Source organism: Zerene cesonia, chromosome 14 (assembly GCF_012273895.1).
Source record: "Zerene cesonia ecotype Mississippi chromosome 14, Zerene_cesonia_1.1, whole genome shotgun sequence".
Taxonomy (NCBI): domain Eukaryota; kingdom Metazoa; phylum Arthropoda; class Insecta; order Lepidoptera; family Pieridae; genus Zerene; species Zerene cesonia.
Window position 1 is genome coordinate 4,245,955 of NC_052115.1, and position 8,448 is coordinate 4,254,402.

Genomic DNA, 8,448 nt, shown 5'->3' on the forward strand with positions numbered 1-8,448 from the left:
TGTGCTGCTGAGCTATTTTAATGCATTTTCTGATATATTTAATCAAAGTAAGTAGTAATATAATAACTAGCAATAAATGTCTATCCAAATTACAAGTAGTTTATGTAACAAGTAGTTAATTACGAGCTGTTTACGATATATATATATTATCTGGAAAGTCATCGTTGATTCATATGTCAGACGAAAAATATTTATCAGATCAGATTAACTTTTATTTTCAAACAATAAAATGTAAATGTAAAAGTTACTCTATAACATTCTTCACAATATAGAGTTACCTCTGGCATAATACTTTTTTTCATATAGAACCAGCAGATTTTCTCCAGCTGAAAATTTTTCTTTATTGCCGTGTTTTATACGTCCACCCGGGGATAGTCCATTGTATTTATAAAAATCTATTTTGTGAACAACTACAGCATCAATTGTACGATAATTTTATAGAACAAGTTTAATGGCCGAAATTTTGAAAGAATAGAAAAAATTTGATCACGAGGCAGGATTCGAACCTGCGTATCTTGCCTAACCGTAGCAACTTGCTACGGTTAGGCAAGATACGCAGGTTCGAATCCTGCCTCGTGATCAAATTTTTTCTATTCTTTCAAAATTTCTCATTTATAAAGCATTTCAATGCTATAAAACTAAAAATTAAAGTTTAATGGCCGTTAGCTTTCTTACCTGAAAGCGATCTTCTCGGCTGCGGACCGTATTTGATTAAGTAAGCCTCAGGGCGGAACACCGACGCTCCTAATTAACTCGCTCTATTATATATTTAATGATTTTGTTGTACATTTATTATGATAAATCAGTAATTTCTACTTTCTCGAAAATATGTATTGTCTTATCAGGTATTTGTATAACAATATGGACACAAATTTGATCAATGCTCTCATTTAATTTATCACGAATGGTTGTTGTTAACTAGCGTTTATTACTCGTCAAATTTTCACCTAACCTAAACCAGGTATAGGTTATTTTTATGAAAAGTAAGCTGCACATTTTTTCGTATAAAATTACAAACATATCTAGTGTCTGAATAGTGAATATAGTATACAAATTTGTGAGAAACAGCCTTATAAAACTTATGAATACAGTTTTGAGTAGGTAAGGGTAATAGGGTGGTACAATATAACAACACATCCAATAAACATTCAGATTTCCCAGGCCGAGGTTACGAGGGATTGAGTCAACTTGTTTCATTGAGTCCATTATTCGGCGTGAGACGAAGATTTTATGTCGCGATAAAACGTCCTACCATAACATAATCCCGTAAACATCAAGGGCGAAAACTTTCGCAAAAATATATTTTTGTTTACAATGCTACTGCTAGTAATGCCGGTTCGGATGGTTTAACCTTAGGCATGAATTATTTTTTTACACACCACTTATTCCGCTAATGTCTCTGCTGAGTTGAAGACTGTTTTTATTATTTAAATACGAAAAGCGGGGAATACTATGATAAGACTTGTCGAATTTAATGCTTTGATAACCATCTATCCCTAGTATCCTTTTTGAATTTTTGTGGTAAATCAATAGCCTATAAGGAATATATATTAAGAGGCTGTCGCTTCTATAACATTATAAGAGAATTCCTAATCAAATTAAATCAAAAAGATTTACCGTATAGGTCTTTAGAACAGCTATTGTTGTAGGCATTGTGTAGGATTTGAGTTCATAACAATATAAATAATGCGGAGTGGTGGTAGTTCAGTTTTTGGATCATACGAGAGTGCGTGAAAACATCGCGAGGAAAACAGCATGTTGCAGAATCAAAAGTTTGAAGACATGCCAGCGTATTGGATGGCCCTAACCCCACGTAATACGAGGCATTAAAAAGGGCTGATGATGATAAAATATGAAACTTAATAAAAGCTAACTTGAATTTTAAAACAAGTTGAAATAAATACTCACATAATATAAGACAACACTGCTATGTTCCTGTAACAGAAAAAGAAAACAATAATTAGTAGAATAATTTTACTTCACAGAATAGTATGTTAGGACATTACTAAAAATCAACAAAAGGCAAAGGCATGTGTCTAAAGCCATGTAAACTTTATATACAAAATGATAACGAGAGCAATAAAATTGTCAAATGGCAGATCATACGAGAACAGATTGAGTGTGTCCAGACATGTCACCTCCACAATACAATTTGTCAATGTCTTCCACTTTTTCGCTCAGAAAATTGCGTCTAGTTGGGTATTTATTAGCTGTGGTATGTGGGATTTTTTCCAAGGCTTTAAGTAATTCGCAGTGCTAGCTATTTGTACACGTCAGTTGAAGCTGGACGTTGGATAGGTTTATATTCAATAGGGATTTAAGCGTTGATGAATTGTTCTGTACATAATTGAAGAAGAAAATTTTATTGAAATTGATAAAATATGATTATTATTGGCTGGATAGAAGATATAGTAAAAAACTTAATAATTAGACTAAATACTGTTAAAATACTAATAATCTACATACATAGAGCTTGTGTTATTACAAATCAAAAGGTGTTATTTTAAGATTACCAAAATAACATTCGATTTTGGTCTTTAAAAGCGGCACATTAACGCACACAATAATAAAAATTGCAATATCACACTAAATTACGATAAGTCGTAAGATGGCATTATTCAATTATCGTGAGCGAACAAGAGATAAATTTTATTGAACTGAAATCAATTATAGCTAATTAACTACATTTCAGGCTGCCTCCCGGTACCACTTTTATCTATCTTCTTTTACATTTAATATCTTAGCATAAACGTACACACTAACATTAAAACAATGTTCTTCAAACAATATCACACCCAAAATTGGATAGCAACAAAACGTTATTCTAACATACGATACCTTGAGTTATCTTTCAAACTGCACTTACGAGTAGTGTAAAGTTAAAAGCTGTGTACTCATCGCTCATAACTCTTGGATACTTCCATCATATATAAGTAGATGGATGATGATAAATTGCATTATTAATGTAATAAGAATGTTGGTTGTCATTGTGTATTAGTTATTCATAAAAGGGTTTCATAAGAAAGCAGTATTGTGTATTGAAATGTAACAATATCAAACATTACATGCAACGAGCTCGGAAAATGCATTGAAACTTTATTTCCAGCATGTACTTTAGTTAATATATCTACAGTTTAAAAATATATCTGTGTTTTTATTCATGTATATGAAATTTAGAGATATATTACTACTTTGTAGTGCTGTAGATAGTAAATTAAGATGAATAATATTCATTCTATATGCCGTATAGACAATCATACTTGTATTATAAGAGCAAAAGAATGTTTTGTTTATTGGTTTATCTTTCCATCGTGTCGCAACGGAGCAATTTTATTGTAATATGTATGGGCTAAGGATAGTGGTGTATATAGGGAGGTACACATGATACTTTTTACCAAGACATTACATATAATTTCCACGGGAATTCTCTTTGATCACGCGATCAGAGCCGAGGCGGAAAGCTAGTACACTTCTTAAAATATAAAAACATTGCTAACCTACGAACCGCCACAAAAGTCATAAGCAAGTCGGCTTTCACAATTTATTAAAAACTTTGTAATGAGTTCCGACACGGCTGTAGATTTTTATACAATTGTAGCTTTGTTCTTTGTATTGTGTGAGAGTGAATATTGAGAGAATATATTTTTTTTGTAAATTTAGACGATTCAAAAGCAAATAGATTTAATTCCTCTATTATTTTTCAATATGCACATTGAATTCGAAAATTTCGCCGTGTTCTATCGCAAAACGATGGATGATCTGTAATAATGAATTAGGTGCTTTGTATTGATTGAATATTAGATAACATACACATGTTCCCATTATATCGAAGACTTGATGTATTCTTGTCACGTTTTCAAGGGACTTGGATACCATAAATTATCGACACTTGCTCACCCTATCTATTAAATAAAACACCCTTGTAATATACTATTGTAATACGGATTAATAGTCTATTCCAAAAATAATATGTAATAATTATGTCTATTTATGTTTGTTTGATAGTTTATTTGCAAAGCAAATAAATAAGTATACCTACATTTTACGAAACAAACAATTTATATATTCTATTGATTTACTTTCGTAAAAGTAAAAAATAATAGTAGAGGTAAAAGTGAAGTTAAACATTCAAATACCTTCGTATTCTTCAACAGGATAACAATAATGACACTCCTACTAATATTATAAATGCCAAAGTTTGTACGGATATGTGTGTTTGTTGCTCTTTCACGCAATAACTACTGAACCGATTGCAATGAAATTTGGTACGTAGACAGCTGGACAACTGGAATAACATATAGGCAACTTTTTATCCCGATATTCCTACGGGATACGGACTTACGCGGGTGAAACCGCGGGGCGCAGCTAGTTGTTTATAAGTTTCTATGCGATGCGCATAATACTAAATGTTATTCAATTACTAGCCACTCGCCCCGGCTCCGCATGTTTGATTTTAACATTTATCAAGAAGGTGACAAACATAAAAATACTAAAAAGATATAGTGCTTTTAATTAATAATATTACAGTTACAATTAAAATCAATGCGAATGAAAATCTTAACAGCGGTTCGAGAGGCTGTTAATGAAAAGCGTGGGAGCAATTAATGTCAAGTATTTACAAAAATGTTCATTTAAAGATAGTCACGTTCGACCTAAATATAACAGGCTACAGCCATATATTATATTGATTTTGCAACTAAGATAAATTGTTCATTTTATTGAAAATCAAAAATTTCGATTTGCGATGTATCACAACAATGTGTATAAAAGAGATCACCATTTAGTGATAAAAATCACTTTTGTATTTTTAAATAAAGACCAATCTATTTTAAATTTGTTTTATTTGGTCAAATATTAAATACATTGATGGATCACATTTCCGTCTTTATTAAATGCCCAAGTTGAACTGTTTGTAGTAGTAGGTATAATGTAATATATACCTAGTGTTTATTAATCCGCCCGCCTCGGTATAGTTCTTATTGGACTATTCGGAATACACCAAAACCATGATTATAAAAATCAGACCAGCCACGCTCGAATCTTAGCGAATCTAACGAACAGTAATTGATTTTTATAAATATTAGATTTCTATTAAATTTGTATGTTGATTGTGTCCTTAATAGTCGGACTCGAAACATTTAAGTTTCCGTACAAATAAGTTTAACAGTAATTGCAAAAAAAAAAATTGGTAACCCATCTCTTTCATGACCGCATCAACCGTTGCTTAACTCCAATTTTATATGTATATAGTTTGTTGTTATAGCGTCAACAGAAATCATCATCTCTGATAATTTTATCTGTTCAGCTTCCCCGGTTCATGAAATATAGCCTGGTGACAGACGAATGGACAGATATACAGCGAAGTTTTAGGACTAGGGTCCTGTTTTTTACCCTTTGGGTATGCAACCTCGATAATTAAATTCCGCAACTTTGTTTAAGGTTACCAAACGAATTAATGGATTTGAGTGAAACTTGGCAGTTGGCACTGGGTTAAAATGGCCGTTTTAAAACATAATGCGTAATTATTTCACAAAAATGTATCAGTATAAAGTAAAATATTTAATCGTTATTCGTAAATTATTTTACATAAATTACTAGTACAGCAAATTGTATAAAAACAGACTAACAAATGTTCTATGGTGGAATTATCCGCTAAGGGCTTTGCTCTTATTTACTTTATAGTAGCTATTTCAATTACCACCGGTAAAGTTTTGTGATTATGGAAATGCAGCCAATTTGTGTTAGTCATTAAATACAATATAAGCGCTTTTACAGCGGTTATAAGTGTTATAAAGTCAATAATAATTATTGAAAGCTACCTGTGATTTATGTATTCGTATGGTAGTTTTGGCAGCTGTATAGGTGATTCAATTCAGATTTTATCGCTTAAACGTGAATACGTTGAACTATTTCAATATTCAAACACGATAAGAATGAGATAAGATTTTTGTCATAGTTTAGTTTAATATTCCAAAAATAAAGAAAGGATTGATGATGATAATGAAAGGATAAACTGGGGAGGTATTAAAGGATACGGGTCTACGGATTCCTCAGTCACCGTCCGAAACACAGGAACATTTCAATGCTATTATATTCTATTATTTCTTAACTCTGGCCTAAATCGTGCCGAAGCGTGCTGGACTACTAGAATTAGAATAGTATATATTATATCAAAAAGCAGTCGTTTTGAGAGGCAACAAAAATAAACACCTCCTTCTATAGAACGGTATAGAAAATTTATAATGACTTCAGTTTCTTTGATTCTTTAAGATTGTTAACGTAAATAATATTACATTTTAAAGGTAGACTATTTTATATGATAGAGAGTTGCGTGATTCTAACACAATTTGGTTTTAAAATATTCATTCCCAAATTGAATAAAATATATTGCACCCTTTAGTATATGTGTAATCTATCGAACCAATTTCGTTAAAGTCACGCCTGGGAAATTATCTGGATTCTTCAAGAACTTACTGCGTTGTTTACAGTATGTTTCGAAAGCGTTCGAGACAGACGTTTATAAATCATTGTCTGCCTTTTATCTTACTTGGGTATATACTTTATAGGAAAAACATTCACGTTTATTTGTAGCTGCTGTGGTGATTGTAGTGTGAAAGTGTAGTGATACTTACATAGATAATTACAATTTTAAAAGAACACAACACTATCCTTCAATTCTTATGACATAGAAGTACGTAGATCCATAACTTTAATTATAAAATTGGAATGCAACTGCAAGAAAAAGTAAAGTTTCGTATTGAAAAGTTATAATGAAGGCCAACATTATTGTTTGAATAGCATAATGCAATCTGATTCTGGCTTCCTTCGATAAGTAAGCACGGTGTCTCACTACCCACACAGCTCCATTCTTGTCGCTGCTGTGGGTACTAGGGATTATCTGACAATGACGTAATCTTTAAGACTATATTGTCCAACAAAGGTATATTGTGTAAAGAATTTAATTTTACATTATGCTGAAAATTATAACTTATATTTAAACTAGCTGTTGCGCACAGTTTCAACCGTGTGCTCAAGTAAAATTTTTTGAAACGAACTTTCATGTCCTATTGTATCCCCTTTAATTTATGGTATCCAATTTTCCAATATCCTTTATAGGCGGTTGCATCCATCATAATGACTATATTGTGTCAATTTCGATCGGATCGATCCAGTAGTATTATTGTAGAAATTTTTTTTTGTCGTCATAGCATAAAAGCAAAAAAGACAATAACAAAGGGCTTTACCTTTTTTATGCAGTTTGCAGTCGCTCGTTTGTTTTAATGAATAGTGTACTCGTGTAGGTTTGCGGTAACTTAATTTGCAAGTTTTGTACGATTTGTAATAACGATAGTTCAATGGAATAAATAGCAAATAAACAAATGTATTACAGTGAAATTCTTTATGGAAGATTGTCTTTTGATTCAAAACAATTATGTTTTACGGTTCCATTACATAACAGCGATCGTTTCATTGGTCTATTGTAGGATGCGATCAAGTATAACTATTTTATGTTTACTTTTTATCTAAAACGAGAATGGTTTCAGAGATGGTTCATGAAAATTCAGAATTTATTTCAAGGCTTTCGTCGAGGGGATTTATAAATGAATAAAATTAAATAATCTAAAAAATCATGTAAGTTTATAAAAGTTATTATTTTGAAATGGGGTGAATTCTCAAGCTTCTATCAAAATCTCACATTTAATTAGGTTCACATTGATTTTTGAAAGGATGTAACACTACATCAAGATAAATTAATTTTTGAATATGTTCCTGGCAGAATTCTGTCAATACTGTGAAAAATTGTTCAAGAAACAAATTGTCAATTTATTTAACTAGGAAACAAATAAATAAATACAATTTCAAAGCAAAGTAAGACATTCTGAATGTAATCCTAATGAGTTTTGTAGACCGGTATCGTATGTCAACGTTACACTCTAGGGGATGCCGGTACCTATCTTTCCGTAGCGTCTGTTTTAGTAAAAGTAATAGGCTGTCATTCAAATTGTAAGCGTCGTAAGTAAATAGTATGGTTTCGTGAAATAAAATATGATGGCACCATTTTCTATTCGGTACATTAGTACAAACTCTGTAACAGGATGCGCTGTAAAAATAATCATTTTACGTAAACGATGTAGTTACCTCAAAGACGTGCGATTAACGTACACAAAGCATGAGGCTTCAAAACCGAGTAAACGATTGAAATAATTACAATTTGATTACACGACTACAAAGAACCTAAAAACTTTAATCTAATCGGAAATGACATCAGAATTAGGCGGAAAGTTGTAAAATTTTAACGGCTATAAAGTTAACTCCCTACATTGTCTCGCATTTAAAATTTACAGTTACTACGTTTGATCATGTATGTATTTTATGTTCAGTGCTAACATTCGAGCATTTTAGTGCTTAAATAAATTTATCGCCAATAAACCGCAGGACGTCTTTGAT

General features: G+C 31.7%; 1 long non-coding RNA gene across 1 annotated transcript in view; it reads right to left on the reverse strand.

Annotated features, from left to right (window-relative positions):
* LOC119832071 overlaps positions 1-8,448 on the reverse strand; it is a 91,514-nt gene that overhangs the window by 20,425 nt on the left and 62,641 nt on the right. The window contains exon 2 of the long non-coding RNA XR_005287902.1: positions 1,909-1,935. This is a non-coding gene — a long non-coding RNA (uncharacterized LOC119832071). The remainder of the gene's footprint in view (positions 1-1,908; positions 1,936-8,448) is intronic.